Raw genomic sequence first — 22,755 nt, 5'->3', positions numbered from 1 at the left:
AATGGCCTTGATAAAGGTGACAAAGCCACTAAGTTCTAGAATGGGTTTAGCTTTCTAGGGCTCTTCGGGGCTGGCCCATCTTTGTTTTCAAGATTTTTTTTTTTCCAAATTCATGTCACCATAAACATAACAATAAGAATACTATGCATTTTTGGACATTCAAATTCACACTGTGTTCCTTCCTTAGAAAATGAATGCATGAGTACATATAAAATAGTGGGAACAAAGCCATATATTGAAATTTCAAGGCTTGAAAATGTGACTCCTTTTGGCAAAGGAACTAAAACATTAAAATTGGGGAGTTCTCCCAACCCATCGGGACATCCAGGTGTTATCTGCTTAGCCTCTCCCTTTCAGTGGAGTGAGAGTATTCAAGTCAGGCAGGCAGATTCCTTAAAGAAAACCAAGCAGAAAATATCTAATCTCCACGGGGTTATGTGAGGATGGAGAGTGAGGCAGGGAGGGAGATGAAGGAACCAAGCTGGTGTGGTCAGGACAACGTGGATGGAGCTAGTTCTTGTCAGATGTCTAAGAAATGCAGAAGACTGCAGTTCTTAATAAGAGCAGCTGTAAATGATACACTCCAACCCTTCTTACATATTAGCAACAGGATATGTTATAAGGAAAACTTTATGGAGGAGGCATCATGCTGGCGTGAGAACCAAGTTCTGGTCCAAACTTAGTAACTTTTCTGCAACTTGGACGGTTTATCTCCCTCCTGAGTCTCATTTTCTTCATGGACAAACTGGGATCTCTTCCACATCTAGTGACTTGTGTCTCTTTCACATGTTAAGATACTAATACTTAAATTTCTGAGAGAACTTCAACTTTTATGATTGCAATATACTCTACCATGAACTTCTGTAGAGCTCTGAGAATTATTTTCTTTTTCGTCATCACTTAACAACCGGCTAAGATATTCAGCTCACAACCCATTTAGTGACTCAAGTTATAGAAAAACCAAGAGAAGTGATATGGAATGTTACTTTATTTTTCAAAGTTGGAAGGGGAAATTGCCTATATACTTACCAAAGATAATACTTATTTGTATTACCCTAGAGAAGTAGAATTAGTCACGTAACTTTAAATAGAGTTTAAAGTTTCCTGTACTCTCTCCCGTGGTTCAAGTCTTTAAAGATAAATTATCCTTAAGTTTGGCCCAGAGATTTCTTTTTATTTAGGGCCAACAGGAAGGCCTACTGTGGTCCAGGGCACAGTCATTTTAGGCTTAATCTCTTGACATAGTCCACATATCTATCTCCCTTCTCCCCACCATACCCACCTCTCAAATCCTTTTCCACGTAGCAGCCAGGATGATGTATTTAAAAGCCGAGTCAAATGGCATGACACCTCTGCTTAAAGTGCTCCGGTGACTTCCAGCCTCACTCAGAGCAAGAGCCATACTTCCACTCAGGCCCTGCCGGACACAACTGCCCATCAGATTTCCACTCCTACCCATTCCCCCTCACAAACTTAGCTGTAGCTACAGTGGCCTCCTTGCCATTCCCAGGACACCCAAGCAACCTCTCACCATGAGATCCTTTCTGGTGATGTCTCCTCTGAGAACATTCTTCCCCAGATGGTAACAGGGTGACCTCCTTCCTTCAGACCTCGACTCAGAACTCACCTCCACTAAATAATACATTCATGCCCTTTATCTTCCATCCCCTAATGTATTCTGCATAGCCTCCCTGGTTATATTTACTGTTTGTGTCTTTCCTGTCTGTTCCTTCCCATTAGAATATAAGCTCTGTGAGTTCAGAGATCTTATCTGTTGTCTTCATTCACTCTTATATCTTTAGGGCTTAGAAGTTCATGTGGCATATAGTCAGCATTCAATAAATGTTTATTCAATGTATACTCAGAAGCAGTACTTTTAAAATATATTTTGTGTTTATTTTGTACATTGATTTATTTTGTTTTATTGGGCAATGTGTACAGAATAATTTGAATTGGAAATTTTTACTTTTTTCTCAGTTATATAAAACAACAACCACAGAGAATGTCAAAAGTCCCTGTGAGATCATTGCCAAGCGTGGCAAATTTCAGGGCAGTATAGAAGGGCTGAGTTGATGGTTAATCTGACAAAGTTGAGGAAACTTGAAAAATGCAGAAGTTTGACACCAAAAGCCATGGTGGGGCCATTTCTACCAAGTTGTAGAGTATATGCAGGTAGACAGTGCTTTCCTTTCCTCCTGGGGAACTTAATTTTACAGCAGAGGTGCTATGTAGCTATGTCACCTGACAGCAGCTGTACTGATGTGGAGATCTTCCTTTAGACTGTCAGGACATCGTATGACCTTGATTCTACAAGTGTTAACATTATTGGATGGCTTGGGCTTGAGCAGGCGTGTTGCTGTCCAGTTGACTAAGGCATTAAGATGCGGGAGAGATACACACAGGGAAAGGGTGTTGGGAACAGGGCCCAGAGCCTCTGTAGGTGATTTCAAATCTGGTTTCAGCTACTCCACACTAGGTGAGCTCAAGCAAGCTGCTTAAGTAACCCAGAGCACATTCTTCTCTTCTGCAAAACATTAGTCACAAACAATTCCTACCTTACCACCTCATGGCATGAAATAGCCAGTGTGAGAATTTCTCAAAGTAAATAGAACTCCATGCAAACCACTCAATAAATGACTAAATGCCATTGCTGGGGTTCTTTAGGCTGATTTCTGAAAAGATTAGTAGGTATGTCTAAGTAAACAGTCTTATCTGAGTCCTGCTTTTCACCAAGAGAATGCAACCAGGATTTTATGTCAGTTTTATGGAATCTGAATTTAGGAGTGGTGTCTGGGGATCTGTTCATTCATCTGACAACACATCTTGTGAGCATAGCCCTGATCAGGGTTTTAAGTTCATACTAAGGGCTCCTAGCTCTTCTACTGGGGAAGATGGGTCTGTGATATTAAATTCTTGAACATTTCTGAATCCCTTAACCAGATACCAAACAGTGAGGACTAGAGAAAGTCACTTTCAGTTCAGTTCAGTTTAGTTCAGTCGCTCAGTCATGTCATACTGTTTGCGACCCCATGAATCACAGCACGCCAGGCCTCCCTGTCCACCAACAACTCCCGGAGTTCACTCAGATTCACGTTCATCAAGTCAGTGATGCCATCCAGCCATCTCATCCTCGGTCGTCCCCTTCTCCTCCTGCCCCCAGTCCCTCCCAGCATCAGAGTCTTTTCCAGTGAGTCAACTCTTCGCATGAGGTGGCCAAAGTACTGGAGTTTCAGCTTCAGCATCATTCCTTCCAAAGAAATCCCAGAGCTGATCTCCTTCAGGATGGACTGGTTGGATCTCCTTGCAGTCCAAGGGACTCTCAAGAGTCTTCTCCAACACCACAGTTCAAAAGCATCCATTCTTCGGCGCTCAGCCTTCTTCACAGTCCAACTCTCGCATCCATACATGACCACAGGAAAATCCACAGCCTTGACTGCTGCTGCTGCTGCTGCTGCTGCTGCTAAGTCACTTCGGTCGTGTCCGACTCTGTGTGACCCCATAGATGGCAGCCCACCAGGCTCCCCCGTCCCTGGGATTCTCCACGCAAGAACACTGGAGTGGGTTGCCATTTCCTTCTCCAATGCATGAAAGTGAAAAGTGAAAGTGAAGTCGCTCAGTCATGTCCGACTCTTGGCGACTCCATGGACTGCAGCCCACCAGGCTCCTCCATCCATGGCCTTGACTAGACGGACCTTAGTTGGCAAAGTAATGTCTCTGCTTTTGAATATGCTATCTAGGTTGGTCATAACTTTTCTTCCAAGGAGTAAGCCTCTTTTAATTTCATGGCTGCAGTCACCATCTGCAGTGATTTTGGAGCCCCCCCAAAATAAAGTCTGACACTGTTTCCGCTGTTTCCCCATCTATTTCCCATGAAGTGATGGGACCGGGTGCCATGATCTTTGTTTTCTGAATGCTGAGCTTTAAGCCAGCTTTTTCACTCTCCTCTTTTACTTTCATCAAGAGGCTCTTTAGTTTCTCTTCACTTTCTGCCATAAGGGTGGTGTCATCTGCATATCTGAGGTGATTGATATTTCTTCCAGCAATCTTGATTCCAGCTTGTGCTTCTTCCAGCCCAGTGTTTCTCATGATGTACTCTGCATAGAAGTTAAATAAGCAGGGTGACAATATACAGCCTTGACGTACTTCTTTTCCTATTTGGAACCAGTCTGTTGTTCCATGTCCAGTTCTAACGGTTGCTTCCTGGCCTGCATATAGGTTTCTCAAGAGCTAAGTCAGGTGGTCTGGTATTCCCATCTTTTTCAGAATTTTCCACAGTTTATTGTGATCCACACAGTCAAAGGCTTTGGCATAGTCAATAAAGCAGCAATAGACGTTTTTCTGGAACTCTCTTGCTTTTTTGATGATCCAGTGGTTGTTGGCAATTTGATCTCAGGTTCCTCTGTCTTTTCTAAAACCAGCTTGAACATCAGGAATTCACTTTACTCCCCCTCAGATCAGTTAGGTAATAATGCCTCCATTTTAAGGGTTGTGAAAATTAAGGATTAGAACAGACAATGTTTGAAAAAGCACTAGGAAGTCAATAAAGGACTATATAACTACTTTGCTTCAATAAATGACTCATGCTTTTCCTAATCCAAATGTTAATGATGATACTGTTTACACTATTTTACTCTAAGCCTTCTCAAATATGTTTATTAAGTGGGTAGTCAATAGCTAATAAGTACATGAATAATTAAAATCTTTTATTGGATTTTTTTATCTGACACCTTACCAAAAAAGAGGAAACTGGCTTATAGCTTATCATTGTGCCAAGATGGTCATAGAGACAAAAAATATCACTGTTTCACTGTTGTCATACTAACAAACATTTATTTTTTATTTTTATTTTTTAAATTTTTTATTTTTTATTTTACTTTACAATTCGGTATTGGTTTTGCCATACATTCTAACATTTATTGAGTACATGCTATGTGACAAAGACTGAGCTAAGTACTCTATTCCAAAGACTGAGCTAAGTATTCTATTCTTCATCATCTCATTTAATTATCAAGGAAGTGAAAGTGTTAGTTACTCAGTCGTGTCCAACTCTTTGCAACCCGATGGACTGTAGACCCCCAGGCTCGTCTCTCCGTGGAATTCTCCAGGCAATAATACTCGAGTCGGGTAGCCATTCCCTTCTTCAGGGAATCTTCCCAACCTAGGGACTGAATCTGGGTCTCCTGCATTGCAGGCAGATTCTTTACGATAGGGGCTTCCCTGGTGGCTCAGAGGTTAAAGCATCTGCCTCCAGTGTGGGAGACCTGGGTTCGATCCCTGGGTTGGGAAGATCCCCTGGAGAAGGAAATGGCAACCCACTCCAATACTCTTGCCTAGGGAATCCCATGGACGGAGGAGCCTGGTAGGCTACAGTCCATGGGGTCACAAAGAGTCAGACATGACTGAGCGGCTTCACTTTCACTTTTCTTTCTTTACCATGTGAACCATCAGGGAAACCCCAATTACCAAAGGGGCCCCTTTGGTATAGGTAATTACCTATACCAAATTACCTATAGCCCCAAGTACCAAAGGTACTATTTTTATTCCCATGTTATAGAGGAAACTGAAGCCCAAAGCATCTAAGTAACTTGACTAAGGTCACACAACTATTAAATTTAAAAAGACAACTTTTTAGACGTATACACAGTGTATTTGATATTACTTTATACTGCTGTTGTTGTTTAGTTGTTAAGTCATGTCTGACTCTTTTGCAACCCCATGAACTGTAGTGTACCGTTTTCCTTTGACCATAGTATTTCCCAGGAAAGAATGCTAGATTGGCTTGCCATTTCCTTCTCCAGGGATCTTTCCAACCCAGGGATTAAACTCATATCTTGTGCATTGACAGGTGGTTTCTTTACCACTGAGCCACCAGGGAAGCCCTACTTTATACTGAATCTGTCAAAATAAAACTTTTGAAATGTCTTGAGTGACATGAAGTCGAGGTCACTAGCACAAAAGAACACGGGCAAAATGTTAGTACACAAGTAGTGAACTTGTATGAGTATGTACGCATGTTTGTCAGAAGGGATGGGAGAAAAGCAAAGAAGCATAAGAAAAGTCTAGTTAAAGAAAATCACTGGGATTGCCTACAACTTGTTGCTCTGCACTTCTTTACATGGAGAGACACTTGCCAGCTTACTAACTGATTTGCTAATCAACATATATACTGAGCACTTACTATGTGCAAGGACAGGTGTTCAAGTCTAGGGAACAGAGAACACTTAGTCACAGAGCCTCCTCACTGCACTGCACAGACTCCTGGGTAAATTGTGAGATAAATGCACTGTGATTATTTCTTAAGTATATGTGTACTATCTAAGTAAATTTCCTCTTGGGTAATGCTTTTAAGTTATTTCTTACCCAAACTGTCCTTTTACACAACTGCTCAAGAAAAGAAATAAGGGAGAATGTCCAACTTTGTAGAATATGGGGATAGGATTTGGAGAAGAAGGTGAGTTATTTAAATTGATCAAGATGTTGGGACATAGGATACTTTTATCTTCAGCAGTACTTAAGCTTTGGGGGGGGGGTGGAAATCCAATGTCCTGAAAGCTAAATAAAGGCAACTGGGCCTCTAATTCCCCAAGGTTCAGATTAAGGGCCCAACTCTTCTGTGAGGTTTGGGAAGGATAAGAGACTAGATTTCCCTTATAAGTAACCCTGGAGTTCAATCAATGTGTATTTCTTATGAAGCTCTTTAAGAAACCTGGGATAAGGCCAGAGGGGATGTACCCAGTAGGTCGAGTCAGGAGAGCAGGGAATGCCTATAGCTGATTTCGCTTTGCACAGCATTTACTGCTGTGAATCACAGCTAAAGAAAGCAGCCAGTGGTGGCAGAGGTAACCCCCTGCTGGAGGCCTGGTCATCAGACTGTCTTTTTTCCCCCATGCAGGCAACATGGGCTCGGTTTGCATGTGTGGTATATGTGCACTTCCCCACCTCAGAGAACAGAAGGTCTTGTAATTAGAGGCCATGACATTCATAGCCCAGCCCATCTAAGTACCAGTTCTTGCTACAGGCAGGTTATCTTACTTTTCTCTGTGAGTTTCCTCATCTCCGTCATGAGGCTGACTACACAGAGCTACTGAGTCACTCAGGTGACATGAAGGACATTCATCTACAGCCTGTCATACAAAGGGAATCCAGAAAGAGAAAAACAAATATCATATATTAACACATATATATGGAATTTAGAAAAATGATACTGATGAGCCTCTTTGCAGGCCAGGCATAGAGACGCAGACATTGAGAGCAGATTTGTGGGCACAGCAGGGGAGGCAGAGGGTGGGACGAATTGAGAGAGTAGCATTGGTGTATGTACACCACCAACTGTGGAACAGATAGCCAGTGAGAAGCTGCTATATTGCGCAGGGAGCTCAGTTTGGTGCTTTGAGATGACCTAGAGGAGTGGAATGGGGGAGACAGGAGGGACACGCGAGAGGGAGGGATATATACACACAAACAGCCAATTCACGCTGTTGTACAGCAGAAACTAACACAACCGTATAAAGCAATTATACTCCAATTTAGTAAATAAATAAGCACACTGGGAGGGGATCAAATTTCTCAAACAAGAAAGTGTAAATAATTTAAAATCTAACAAGCTCTGAATACAGATGACCATGCCCATCCACAGTCAAAAACAAAAACGAAACTAATGAATGTTGCCCATAAAGCCATGGCTACACACCCTGTCGACATGGAACAGAACTCAAACTCACTCACCGATTTTCAAGATCCTCCCCCAGACGTTTCCTTTTTACTATCATTGCCTCTTTCTCTAGCCCCCTTTGGTCTCTTGCAGTCTTGTCAAATTAACTGCTCAGTAACTCAGGAGCCAGAATACGGGCTTGTCATACCTCCATTTATTTGTTGGGCTATTTCCACCTCCTGGAATGCTTTCCCCTACACATCTGCATATCCAAACCTGTTTAAACACAGCCTTCTCGAGGAAGGGTTCCATCTCTGATTTTTCCCTGTTTGCAAATCATCTCTCCTTAATCTGAGCATCCCTAGCATTTTTATTTGTACCTCATACACTAAAAACTTATATACCCATGAATATGCTGATTCCTTGAGAAGGATTATGTCTAATTCCTCTTTGGTTCTTTTTGTTACTTACCAGGGAAATGATAATAGCTAATGGCTAAGATTTACTGAGCACTTAACGTGTGTGATCTCTTTTAATCCTCACAGCTAACTGAGGATTCTGATACTGTATTTTCCTCATTTTGCAAATAAGGAAACAGGGAGTACACAATGGTTACGAAAGTTGCCCAGGTACACAGTTATTAAGGGGTGAAACCAAGTTGAAAACCAGGAATTTCTAGTATAAATCTATGGTTTATTCTTAGCATAGGAAGTACTCAGTAAATGCTTGTTGAGTGAATGAACACATGGATGAATGAAGAAAGTGTGAGTCTTTAAGCGTGAATACTCCCATTCTATGTATAGGACTTCAGGTTCTATTTCAGGTCATGGACACTCAAGAAATATTCGCAGAGTTAATAACTGAAAGAATCAGTACTAGAGCAGATGTAGGGGGCTGCTTAGTCTAGAAGGTTCTCAAAAGGCAGTCATTTGCTCCTTCTTTCAACATTTACTCACCACTATTTATTCTTTCAGCATTTATCAAATAACTGCCAAACACTGGGAAGATGACACGGCCTGCTGCCTGCTAAGTTGCTTTATTTGTGTCTGACTTTCTGCTACCCCACGGACTGTATCCCACCAGGCTCCTCTGTCCATGGGATTCTCCAGGCGAGAATATTGGAGTGGGTTGCCAGGCCCTCCCCCCGGGGATCCTCCCATTCCAAGATGACACTGAATAAAGAATAAATGAGACATGAGTCCTGGTTAGTGGAGGCTTATGTTTTGGTAAATGAGAATTGACTGGTGTTTTTCAAGTCTGAAAAAGAGCAGACATTGGCAGAGTAAAGGTAACTCAAGCTCAGGAAATGACCAACAAAACATTCAGAGGTGACCAGTAAGGTAAGCCTGGTGCTGAAGGGGCAGGGGCTTCCCCTTAAAGAGGAACTGCAGCTGAAGATCATGAAGCGCCTGATGACTCACCCATCACAATAGGAAACTGTCTGATAAGGAAGGTGGCAGCATCCAGGCAGCTGAAACCACGAAGATCCTACACAAATACTCACCACCGTCGACTTCATCCCTGCTGCTTGGGCTAGTGTCTGAGGAGTGGAAGACCCACTCACTGGCCAGGGCTGGAGGCAGGGCAGCACTGTGGTGAGAGACCCCAGGCTCTTGGAGTCACTGTCTAACTCTGAACAAAGACTCCTTCATGCAACAGCTCTGCAAATTCAGGCATTCAGGAAAGCAGATAATCACAACACCTTTTTCACTAGCTGTTGTGAAGATCGAAGAGCTAATACCTGAAAAGAACATAGAACAAGCCTGGCTTACAAGCAGTTTAGCTATTTTTATTACACTTCAATCATTGATTCTAATTGTTTTTATTGAACAAACAATTTAAACAATATATTTGAATCAAAGAACCCCTAGTGAATTTTCAAAGGAAGAGAGGATGTTTAAATCACAGGAGTATAAATCACACATCCTATACCTTATAACTACTTCATTCCTAAGATGACAGTATTCTCATTGGCCCAGGGCCTGGCTTCTCTAAAGTGCCATACAGTTTCTTATGTGGCAGAACTCCAAGTAGATGTCGATGTTCCATGTTGGTGAACTTTAACCCAAGACTTTAAGAGGAGCATAGGATAATTCTGCCAAAGTTACACAGTTATATTTTCTTTTACTTTACCAGAACACTGCAAGTATCAGAATCCACATTCTATTTTTTGGTATTTAAATGTTACCCTAACCTAAAAAGTAGATATTTCTTTATTAAGGCAAGTGTTGGTGTAATCCCTATATTTCTTTTCCATTTAAAATATTAAATATATATCTTAAGACATATATATTATAGAAAAAAATTATAATTTATGTAAGTAATTTACAAACTGATGCTGGACCTAACTCTACAGAAAAAAGAATTCTGATTTTATATTTCACATATAGTCTTTTCATATAAATATGTTTTAGTACAAACAACAGTTTTTAAATTTATGACCAATGAATAAATTTTTTCAGAATGTTATTGTTTCTATTTATTTATGTTTACATATCGAACATTGCAACTTACCACCAGATGTTAGGGTCTTAGTTTGCCCTGTTTTCTATAAGATTCCTTAAATAAAAGAACACACCTGTAAAAGGGGAAGAGACTTCCCAAATTGCCTGAAGGGATAACTTAGTTAAATAGTTAAGGAATTTTTTAAAAAATCTCTGCTTCATTACACACTAGCACCAGTCATAGAAAATATTTGGGGCTAATTGGTGGGTGAGGCACAGGAGTAGGTTTGAGATAATCTAGAGAAGGTAGTCCAAGAAGGCAGTGGCACCCCACTCTAGTACTCTTGCCTGGAAAATCCCATGGATGGAGGAGCCTGGTAGGCTGCAGTCCATGGGATCGTGAAGAGTTGGACACGACTGAGCGACTTCACTTTCACTTTCATGCATTGGAGAAGGAAATGGCAACCCACTTCAGTGTTCTTGCCTGGAGAAATCCCAGGGATGGTCGAGCCTGATGGGCTGCCGTCTGTGGGGATGGCACATGACTGAAGCGACTTAGCAGTAGCAGCAGCAGCAACAGAGAAGGTAGTGGCTATGGTAAAAATCACAGACTTTGGTGCCAAGAGGACTAGGTCCCAAATCTTGACTCTGCCACACTGGCTATGTGGCTTCTGAGCCTCAGTTTATTCACATGAAAAACAATCATAATAACATCAACCTCACAAAATTGTTGGGAGGCTTAGAGCTAATAAGTTATTTAAAGTGCTTGAAACAGAGTGCGTGTGCATGCTCACTCTCTAAGTTTTGTCCAGCTCTTTGCAACTCCATGGACTGTAGCCCACCAGGCTTCTCTGACCATGGATTTCCCAGGCAAGAATACTGGCATATGTTGCCATTTCCTCCTCCAGGGGATCTTCCATACCCAGGGATTGAACCCACATCTCCTGCCTTGGCAGGTGGATTCTTTACCACTGAGCCACCTGGGAACATAGTAGATACACAAATAGCTAGCAGGTCTTATGATGAGAATTATTTTGATATATTTGCATGCATGCAGATAAAAGTAGATGGTGTTCACAGTGTATTTTGTTGTTGTTGTGTACTGATAATTTTCAAATGCATATTAGCCACTTCCTTGAGGTTGGCACAATGGGATCTGAGAGAAGTTGGCTCATTCGTGTACTCCATAAAACTTTCTACAGAGCCTGACCCAAAGCACACTAGAGACAGCATCACTCTATACATACTCAGCACATCACCACTGATAATGAAGAGCAGCACACTCTACTAGGAGTAGGGAGTCCAGCGATTTAGTCCTGACTCCATCTCAAAAGGGCTCTGTGATCTTGGGTCAGATGCCTCCTCTTTCTGGGCCTTTGTTTCTTAGTTTTAAGATAGAGAATTCAGATAAGATTTCTTTTGGGAATTTTCCAGTCCTAAAACTGGATTCGGCACCAAAATCTATAATTTTTCTTACCTAGGTATAGGTCCAAAAGGAAGAAAACCTGTGGAAATGACTAATCTGATGGGAGAGATTAAATGTCCATTGGTATCTGAAAAACTATGATATTGACCTGAATTTCATATGTTCTCTTGAAAGTCAAAGGTGATTAGATCAAGTTCTTCTCTGTGACCAATGAAGAATTTTCACACAAGCTTTATCACAAATACCTAAGGCTGTCATTTGAATGTATATGACTAGCCCTGACACTCTGTACAGCAGCCAATATTTTTCTGTTCACTCTGCTGACTGAAGGCTTACATATGGGTTGGGATGTGGGGTATAGTCTGTGATCATGAATCCTATTTGCATCCATTATGGTCACCAACCTACACACAGCCCCAAATACCTTTGGCGAGTGCTATCTTGCTGTGATAAATCGCTTCCTATAATTGAGCCAATAAATAAGTCAAAGTTTAACACACCTAACTTCTAAATCTGATCAACCATAGAATGGGCCACCTTGGGAGGTAGAAAGTTCCCAGCCTGGAGATGTCTAAGAAGAAGCATGATGGACACTTTGTTAGGGGTATCACATAGAAGATTCAGGTATGGAGTGATCGCTGAAGTCCTTCCAAACCCAACAATTTTATGATTTGGGGGTTCTACCTAATATTATCAGGCTAATCCTGGAATGTGGGTAATGGTTTTATCTTTATATTAAAAAAAGAACAGGGCTGTTTAACCCTACTAAAGAAGAGAGGCCAATGTTTTACATTGGATATAAAGACATCAATATTCCAGGTTTCTGAGCCATGAATTATAAATTTTGATTAAATATGAAAGGCAGCATTGTGCAAAAAAAATTCAGTAGAGGAAACTGACATGCCCAAACCTGGACTTGGCGCACAAGAGTGGGCACAATCACCTAGCTGGTATTTGCTGTGATGCTCAACTATTACCTGCCAGCCCACTTCTCCCTGGATCTTCTAAGAATCCCAGGAGCCAGCTTGGTTTGTGCCCAGCTCTATGTCCATGGTTCAAAAAACTGTTCTCCAGTTTAATTCAGTTCTCCTTCCCTTGGCATGCTGCCTGCTCCAACTCAGAAGTTAAAAGGTTGCACTTCCTTAAAATGTAGCATTTCCCAACCAAATCTGCATCAATCAACTGATTAGTATAACTACACATGCTTTGCTCAAGGCAAAACACTGGCTAGTGATCATTGGCTTTGTTTTCTACCAGGCTGTTCTTTCCTTGATCCAGCAGAGAACAGACAACTGGAGAAAAAAGATACACGTGAAGATGTAAAATGCAACTGGAAAAGACCGTGTCAAATTGTCATAGCCATTGGAGGCAGCGTTTGCAGCATCTGTCCTGAACTGGTAAGGTGGTTGAGTCTTGGTTTGCACTGTGGGGTGTGGAGAGTGACTCAGGAGTTAAAGAATGGCTTGGAAAAGGAGTCACTGGAGAGGTTTCCTGCCCTAACTCTCTCCTTGGGCTGTCTACATGGCCTGTGCCCCCTCTGTAAAATTTTCTGATTTGCATGCCTTACCTTGGGTTTGCATTGATTTGCTGGCTGGCTGAAGGAGGTGTGCGGTCTAACACTGGCAAGCCTGGCTGCTTGGTCTGTGTGGATCAAGAGGGTTCTGAATCTTTACAGGACTCACCCTGGCCTCAGGCAGGATCCAAGACGAAGGGGAGAGGCCCATCCCTGGAAGGACTGTACCTGACAGGCCAGGTCCATGCTTGTTAACGCAAGGCAGGTGTTAAGGCTTGGCTTGCTCCTCTGTTCTGTCTCAGGAATCACAAATGGGTGGTAACATCACTAGCTGGAGAGCAGGAAGGGCTCATGTTCCTGCTCCTGCCTGCTCCTGTCTGGAGTTGCTCTAACCTTCTCTGAAAAAAAGAAAAAAAACTGTTTGGCTCAAATCTAAAATATAGGTCTCATTAGCTACCCTCCTTCCAAAGAGTATAACCCAAACTCCCTGTTTCTCCTTTCTCCTATTCCTTGTCCTCTGTCTTCTTTTCAGTTGTTTAGGTTATTATATGCATTTGCAGAGGATTTAAACGTTTAACATGGTCACCAGGGAAGCCCAAACATAAAGGTCTTGAATCTGTTGGGGAAAAAGGGAAGTGATACTGGCTATGGGGTGAGGGTGACATCAAAGAGAAGCCGAGCTCTATTCCCTACAGTGTGGTTGGGATTTTTTATTCCAAGAAGAAAATTAAACAACAGAGCTTTCTAGGAAAAACAAAAAGAAAAAACTGCTTCTTCTACATTCTTTTCTCAATCCCTTCAGAAATGCGTATATACATTTGATACCTGGAGACCCATTTCATTTTGTGCAGAGGACTGAAGCTGTTGAAAACTAGAACAAAAACTATAATTAATGAAACGATAGTCTTCAAATAGTTTTAAACCTACTGTGTTGGTCCTCTGAACAACACACCAGAGTTTGAAGGGAGAAGTATGAATATTACCCCAGGTTTCTGAGAAAAGCAGGGCCCCAAAGTGAAATGACTATCTGGGGTCATACACCTGATGGACAGAAGCATCAAAACAGCATCACTTTGGGACTTCCCTGGTGGTCTAGTGGTCAAGACTGTGTGCTTCCAGTGTAGGCTGTGTGGGTTTGATCTCTGAATGAGGAACTAAGGTCCCACATGCTGCATCGCATAGCCAAAAAAAATAACTTTTTTTACTTTAGGCTCAGTATGATTTTTTTTACTACATCTCTCTGCCTCTCCCTACACAATAATCTTTTAAGATTAAGTTTTTAGACTCTAGAGCTGAGTCCATGGAGTTACTTTAAAGGACTCAGAAAAAAAAAAAAGGAGCTTTCTGAAGGTTATATTGTCATCCATCTTTCTCTGCTCAGTGTCTGGGAATCAAGGGAGGGGATTATTTTTTAAGACTGCTTTGAAAATTTGCTGGCCCACGATTACTTGACTAATGCCAATAACAAAATCCTGTATGTCAAAACCATACTCTTTTCGGTTTTTCTCGGCTCATTACTTGTCTTAGCTGAGTGGCCAGCTATGGGCAAGTTTATGGGTAGGGAGGTTTTCTGGGAGAAATGACTGGTTATGTGGTTTCTGTTGAGATTCAGGAGCAAATTTAGGCAGGTCCACTTGTGTTATCAGGGAGAGGGGCCTGATACAGAGCACACTTTCAGCTGGTTGGCCCAATAGCTTTGTCTAGCAGAGCCTAGACTGATCACACCTGGATCGCTCCTCTCACTGGGAGTTAATTAGAATTAACTACCAGTTAATTATTAATCAGAAGCTTTAATGCTTCTGTATCTGCCAGTTGTGTGACCCTGGGTAAGGCATTTCACTGGAGCCCAGTGTCTTCTACGGTGGGCAATCTGGGATCTTGAAGAAAACTAACCAATTTAGGCTGGCTAACCATGGGAGAAAGTTTCCAGTTCCTACCAAGTAAGGCGAAGATTAAATGGCTCTTGCTCTCTTCCCTTTCAGTCACTATCAGCATCATTAAATCAATCATGGGTGGGACCTTGGAAAAGTCAAGGTATGGTGGCCAGTGCACTCCACTAGGAGCCTGTTTCTCTCCAGGCTCTGTATGTCGTAGACAAAGTGACCTGCCTTTATGGGTTTCAGTGTCCTCGTCTTAAAGATAGGGATTGGACTACATAGCCTTTGACATTTCCAGTCCTGACATTCTTTGGCTCTATCTAGAAAATCAGATTCTGGTCCAGACCTGCTTCACAGAGAATGTTAAAAGATCCTCAAGCTTCTTGCCTTTGGTTTGCCTTTCTCTTCTCGGGGTTGCCAGGGTGACAGCGGACAGAAGAAGCAACACATTTCCCCACAGTAGTCAGAGGTCTTACTGTGATCACCCCCCTCCCGACTTCCCTGGTCCTTCCATCTGCCAGTGACCTTGTGGGTGTGTGTGTATGTGGTCAGTCGCTTCAGTATGCTCCGACTCTTTGCAACCCCAGGGACCATAGCCTAGCAGGCTCCTCTGTCCATGGGATTTGTCCAGAAAGAATACTGGAGGGGGTTGCTATGCCCTCCTCCAGGGGATCTTCCCAACCCAGGGATCAAACCTGCATCTCAGGTGGATTCTTTACTGCTGAGCCACTGGGGAAGCCTTCCCAGTGACCTTAAGCTTGGGTAAATGAAACACACAGACATGACCGGAATCCCTTTATGCCGACGGCTCTTACTTTAGAAAGGAGAAAGGGAGTCACAGGGAGGGTGAAGACAGTCAGTTCCTCAGGGGGACTAGGATCCAGCCCAGACACACTGACATCCCAGTTGAGTGCCTATTTCATGGCACCATCATGCTGGGTATTTTTCTTTTTAAAGCTCTCACTTGGATATGATAGTATCTTCTGTTCATGACTTTTAGAATCCTGAGGAAACACTTCTTAACTTAAATCAAGTTCAAGGAGTTATCTGGTTTGCATTTCTATTCTATGTCCATTCTAACTCCTTCTTCTTATCTCTTCCCCATCGTTAGCATTATAATCATATGTGATTTTGATAATTTATCTTATGGTTTTTTAGAGAAAAAAAATGTTAGGTAAGAAAGAAGTGAACAATAAATAATTAACAATTAAATAATTTCTGATCTGAATACCTGTTCGGTGTACAAAATTAGAAAGCAAGTAAATGAAAGTAAGTTAAGACACTCATTCTCCCATTACTCAGAAATATTCACTATAACATTTCAATGAGTTTCCTTCCAGTGTTTCTTCTATACATACACATGCATACTCTCTATTTTTATCTTTTCATTGGTATTTCAAAGAGGTTTTTAGGACTTATCTTAATATACACCTCTGGTTTTCTATCAGTTGTGCAAGAGCTAATTCCTGTAATTCCATATCACTTTTCTTTCCTAGTTGAATCCAGATTGATACAGAGCATGTTGTTGAAACTCCTAAAACCTGTCAGGTTTGGATTTTAGTATTGGCTTCCCCACCTGGACATATTTCAGAAATAAATTTTGAAGCATCAGACGATATGTTTCAAAAGAGCTCCAGGGTTGTTTTTTTTCTAAAAGGTCAGCTATTGACTAATACAGTTAACATTTATTGAACATCTGCTATACATATCAGACACTGTGCCAAATGACTTACATATATTCTGTTGCTTAATCTTAACTCCCTGCAGGTAAATATACCATTGTTTCCATTTCATAGATGAGGAAACTGGGGCTTAGGGAAGTTCTATGGCCCAACACTGCATAGCTAACATACGTAGCAGAGTCATGATTCAAGTCCAGGCAGTTTGGTTGCAGAATTCATACTCTGGACTCAAAGTTAAGTCACTCTCCAACACAGCAAGCTGGAGGGGAGTCACCTACGGATAGGAAGGCAGGGTCTGGGGCAGTCAGCCATACAGTTGGATTGAATGACCTTATGAGACTGACTTGCTGGGAAAGGCAGCAGGTGTGCTGGGTGAGCACGAACACTGAGTCAAACGAGCATGGCCTCCATTGCTGCTCTTCCAGCTCTCCAGGCATGTGACTCCAGCCACGTCACTTTCCAGTCTGAGCATCACGGCTCTCACCTGTAAGAGTGGGCAATAGGATCCATCTTAGAGGTGGCAGTAGGGATTAAGAATGATAATATGTAAAAGCTCCTGGCATGTTTTCAGGCATATAGTAAATGCTCTTAGAGCTTAGTTGACTCTGATTCTGATCAGAAAGTTTCAAGTTGAGACCTGATTTTTAATCTTGGATCCAACACACTTGGTATGTGATTTTGAACAAGATGCTGGGGACTTTCTAGGCCCAAGGACCTCATCTTTTGGGGAGGTCTTTAGACTAGATGATCTCTGTGATCTTGCCTAGGATCCTGGGCCTACAACTGGTCTTAAGAGGAAGGAATATGGCAGATGGTGTCTCTCCTTCTCAGATCAATATGAAACAAGGCCAGAGTCTAACAGTATGTTTCTCCTTAGCCCCTCTGACCAGTGGATGTTCTTGACTAGATCCAAGCTCTTGGAACTTTCTGAAGTGTCTGATGGAAATCTCAAATATTTCTTAGAAGAAAAGGGTGAGGCCTTTGATTGTCAGAATGCTGTTTCTTTTATTAGCCCTTCTAGGAAAAGAGAGGCCACAGCTTTATAGGTTTCCCAATGATGAAAGAAAAGAACTCTCTGACTCGCCCCAAAGAATACAGTTGGGAAATCATAGAACCAGATGATTTCTTCGGTCCCTTATGCTCTGTCATTTTGTGATTCAGCTATAAGTCAGCCAGCTGAGTTTTAACTGAAGGGCTCTTAGGTACTGAGCATCATGGAATGTGGAGAAATGATGTGGCTTTCACTCTAAAGATGCCTGAGCATGCCTCCACCCAGGAACATAAAGCAAGAGTTAAAAAGGATAGACAAGTTTTGTCAAGATTCCACAGATAGGATATCAAGGTTTTCCCCTATCTCCCTGGCCGTTACACATTCATCTTGGCTAGTGAACTTCTTCCAAACCTCTGACTGGAAAATGTCCTAGGGCACCTTTTCTTGTTTGTCCTCAGTTCCCTGAGGATCCTCTTCAGTTTCACAGTTTTCATAAAATCTGAACAACAACAACTCCTAAATTTGTATTTTCCACTTTGATTTTGCTCTGGGACTCCAGACTCCAAAATCCAGCTGCCTAGTCAGTCATTGACCTTTGCCTGTATATTTTGCTTCCCTGGCTGAATACCTCCAAGTTGGGGTTCCCTGTGTGCCCCTAGCTGTTTCAGATCTACTTCACCTTCAGCCCTTCTTTATTTTTTTGGTAAATAACAATTCCACTTGTAACAGTGGCTCAGGTCAAAATACTTAGAGCTGTGTTTGACTCCTATTTCTTCATGAGCTACAGCCAAACTACCAGTAATACTGTTGGCTCTGCTTAAAAAAAAAAAAAAATAGAATTTGAACACTGCTCACCATTTCCTTCTCCAAGCCACCATCATCTTTCCCCAGAATTATTATAATGCTTCCTAAATAGTGACTATACGCCCACCTTGCCCATCTCCACAGAGCCTCCAGAGGGATTCTTCAATGGCTTTCCTTCTCATCCAGAGTCACAGAAAGTCCTTCTAGTGCCCAATGGGACGTGCACAAATGTACTTCACTTTCCTCTCTGCCCTCCTCTCCCGCTGCTCTGGCCTCTGCTCTGCTCCCATGACACCAGCCTCCATGCTGTTCCTCCAACACCACACACACGTTGGCTCAGGGCCAAGGTCTGCGCCCTCTCCCTGCTGCTCTTACCCCATAACCAAATGGTCTGTTCCCTCATCTTTCAGCCTCCAGTCACCTGCTCAGAACATCTACACTAGCAGCCTGTCTCACTTTGCATCTTTCTCCCTCACACATGCCCTATCCCTCTTCCCTGCTTTTTTCCCTTTTTGACTTTTATTATCATCCAAGCTAGTGTCTGTATTCTGGAGAAGGAAACAGCAACCCTCTCCAGTGTTTTTGCCTGGAGAATCCCATGGACTGGGGAGTCTCGCAGGCTGCAAGTCCAAAGGGTCGCAAAGAGTCAGACACAACTGAGTGACAAAACACACCACACAATGTACGTGTTTACCTTGAATTTATTATCTGTCTCTCCCTGCTGGAAGACAGCAAAGCACAGCGTCCGGTGTTCAGCATAGTTTAGATAATAGGGTGGGTGGCTGGCCACAGACTGTGTGGTGAAAGGTGGGTTTAAGTGACGCTCTGAACCGCAGGGAGGACCTGAGTGACCGGAGCCTGAGAAAGGAGTGAATGGGAGAGAGGAACACTGGGCAAGGGCCAGATTCAGGCAGCGCCAGCCTAAGGAAATTGTTCTCTGTCAGTCTATTCCTTCCTGGTTTTATTTCTTCCAGAAGATCTATTGTCTATCCTTTAATTTGTTTTAATATTTTAAAAAATGTTTGGCTGCACTGGGTCTTCTTGTGGTACACAGGCTTTCTCTAATTGCCCCAAAGCATGTATGATCTTAGTTTCCCAACCAGGGATCGAACCTGCGTCCCCTGCATTGGAAGGCAGGTTCTTAAACACTGGACCACCAAGGAGGCCCCTATTGTCTGTCTTTTAGTATGCAGCAAAAATCCCATAACTGTTTGGTATAATAGAAAACTCACAGATAGAATTCAGAGTCATAGAAGGCCTGTATCTAGAAGTGTGACCCTGGACTAGCCACTTAACCTCTTTAAGTCTTGGCTTGCTCATCTGTCAAAGAAGTAAAGTATCATACCACTGGCTTGGGTTTTGATATGGTTGCTGTGAAGATCACATGAGGTGATGGATGGGAAAGTGCTTTCCACTCTGAAAGCAGGACGATTGTAGGGGATTAGTGGAATGCATGAGACTGTGCTGAAATAATCACTCAGACTCACATGTAGGTTATCTACCTCAGTGGCTAGGAAGGCGGGCAAGGGCTCCACACTGGTGATGAATTCAGAAGTCCTTCATCAAGGCTTTAAGATATGGGAGGGACACAAAAAAAGGGGATTGGAAGATGTACCTTCCTGAAGACAAGGACAGTGCCCAAAGGAGATGCTATTTATCCCCTGGGCTACTGTTAAATGACAATTTCATTTGTTACCCTTGCTCAGGCCAAAAGACTTGGAGCCATGCTTGACCCCTGTTAGCCCTTATATACCAGGTTCTGGAAATTACTTTTCTATTTATCTTTACATACATTTGTGAGTTGGGTACTACTCCTCCTTTCTTTAGAGCTAAGAAAACTGAGACTCGGAGAAGTTAACTTGCCCAGGGTTACACAGCTATTTGGTGTCAGAGCCAGAAGAAACTAGCTTTGTTTAAATAGCCTGTGCTTTTTCCACGGGCTGCCTTTTCAAAGACCTGCTGCTGCTGCTGCTGCTGCTGCTGCTAAGTCGCTTCAGTCGTGTCCGACTCTGTGTGACCCCAGATACGGCAGCCCACCAGGCTCCCCCGTCCCTGGGATTCTTCAGGCAAGAACACTGGAGTGGGTTGCCATTTCCTTCTCCAATGGATGAAAGTGAAAGTGAAAGTGAATTTGCTCCGTCATGTCTGACTCTTAGAGACCCCATGGACTGCAGCCTACCAGGCTCCTCCATCCATGGGATTTTCCAGGCAAGAGTACTGGAGTAGGGTGCCATTGCCTTCTCCGTTTCAGAGACCTAGATACAGCTAATTCAGCAACCAGCAGCGCTGCCTTAGTCTCCTGAATTTGGGCAAGTGGATAATATATGAGTTTAACATCAGGGGTCCAGGCAGATAATAGACTAAGCTGTTAAACGTAATTCAGAAAGTGAAAAGGAAGGTCCATGAGCCACCTGTGAACGTAAATCCTTCTCTAGGCCACTGCTTTGTGCTATGAACGTGATATGTGTGGCAGCAGTACATGGTAACGATTAAGAAGAGACCAGGATTTTGAGCTAATTTTTCAGTAAAGCATAGAGTAATATAGCTCATAGCAATGTCTTCTGGTCTAAGTATCAGAATTTTTTTTAAAGTGATAGTATAAGAAAAGACTTTAGAGATAGTTAACAATCCAGTCTAGATTTAACCCGTGATACTTCAAGCTAGGTAACATAAGGGATTTAATCAATGTCCACTGAATATATGCGGTCATCTCCATGCACATCTATGCCATGTATGTAACAGGTGTGATTTTGATAATCATCTATGTAAATTCATGTGGATGGATAATGGACATACAGATGGATGGATCCTGGGGCCGTAGGTCAGAGAAATGCAAAAAATAAAAGAAAAAAATCTGTTTCAGTGTATAGGATGCTGTTAGAATTAATGTCTGCTTTACCAATGTATGCATCCAAAAGTATATTAAGCACCTACTGGGTGCTGGTGGAAGGAAGTGAGAGGCATGTCTCTTTGCTGGACTCAGGTAACAAAAAGAAACATATGGAGATGATTTTAAAGAAGTTATTTTTATAGATAAGAACTACTTGGATTTGGAGGCTAAGGAGGACCATTCTCTGATTGGTGTGAAGCACCAATAAAGTGTTAGGGGTGAAAGAGGCCTGGGGCAGCCAGTGCACTTAGATATTTTAGACCATAAAACTGAGCTGCATAAAGCAGGGTTACACAGTGATTCACAGACAGACTTCTAAAAAATAAGAACAACCCCTTCCCTAGCCACCAGTGCTTTCTGAAGGTGCTATGGAAACCTTGAAAAATCGGTCAATGCAAGAAATCAGAAAACCTGGTGAGATGGTGTAAGGTCAAGACTATGGGCTTTGGTTTGAACTCAACCAGGCTTTGAACCACCCCCTCATCTGCTTACTAGCTCTTTGATCTCAGGGAGGCTATTTCCATTTGGAACCTCTGGGTCTGACTTATAAAATGAAGACCCCTGCATATGTCTCCTGTCAGTATAAAATTAGATTATGTCACAGGGGCTCTCTCTCCCCCACACCGCCTCCCCCAGCCTCTAACTTCCTCAGGCAAGTGCCTAACCCTTAGGCAAGGCACTTACTGCCTTCTCCGTCCTCATCTACTGCATTCAGGTATTGGATCAGATGATTTCTAAGTTTCTCTTAAATGAGACTGAACTGTCTAGTACTTTCTACCAGATGGGATAGCTGGACAGGATATCAAAGAGTCTATTTTCTACACATTTATGTTAATGAGCCATTTACTGTGCTTTACCATATTTAGTCCTCAAAAGAATACCTGTGAAGTAGCAGTTGCTTTTCTCTTTTATAAATCAGCAAACCAAGTCCAGAGGCATCAGGAGAGACATCTTAGACCTCTGGTCTGGCAGCCGGCTTGCTGGGAAGACTCTTTTGAAAGGCATGACAACAGCTTAAAAAAAACAAACCCCTTCATTATATTGTTGGCCTTGAAAATCAAGTGAAAACTTGCAAGTTTCACTCTATCCATTACCCTCTCTACCCCTACACCCCCTACACCCCTGCATTAAAAGCTCTAGCCATTTTATCTCTCCTTTTTTTCTGGTCTTTTCCCAATGTTGCCCTTCGAGGTTGAGGTCATGACTGTCTTAGAGCCTTCATCAAATCTGGAAGGCAACAGGACTGAAGACAGTCTTTCCTCTTCCCTACCTGATTCTCCAACTGAACATGCACAAACAAAGTTGGTGCTTAGGAATCCAGCCCTTGCTGCCTCAGGCCATGGGGGTAGCTGTGAAGTTTTACCAGCTCTTGCTTGATCGGCTTTCTTTGGCATTTGACATACTTGTCACCGGATCCACGGTACAGCCAGTCTTTTCCTCTAGCCACTAATTTATACTTCCCCAGAGGGCCTAGAAC

At 42.5% G+C, this 22,755-nt stretch overlaps 1 long non-coding RNA gene across 1 annotated transcript; it reads right to left on the bottom strand.

The window, feature by feature from the left end:
- Positions 1-1,130: 1,130 nt before the first annotated feature.
- LOC120872560 lies at positions 1,131-22,535 on the bottom strand. The gene is made up of 3 exons (XR_005723273.1): positions 22,160-22,535; positions 9,156-9,392; positions 1,131-1,417 (listed from the first exon to the last, which is right to left on the bottom strand). It is a non-coding gene; the product is annotated as an uncharacterized LOC120872560 (long non-coding RNA).
- Positions 22,536-22,755: the final 220 nt, after the last annotated feature.

Source organism: Oryx dammah, unplaced genomic scaffold (assembly GCF_014754425.2).
Source record: "Oryx dammah isolate SB20612 unplaced genomic scaffold, SCBI_Odam_1.1 HiC_scaffold_2, whole genome shotgun sequence".
In the NCBI taxonomy this organism is placed as follows: domain Eukaryota; kingdom Metazoa; phylum Chordata; class Mammalia; order Artiodactyla; family Bovidae; genus Oryx; species Oryx dammah.
The sequence above is the reverse complement of the archived record's forward strand: the minus strand, read 5'-3'. Positions and strand labels throughout refer to the sequence as shown.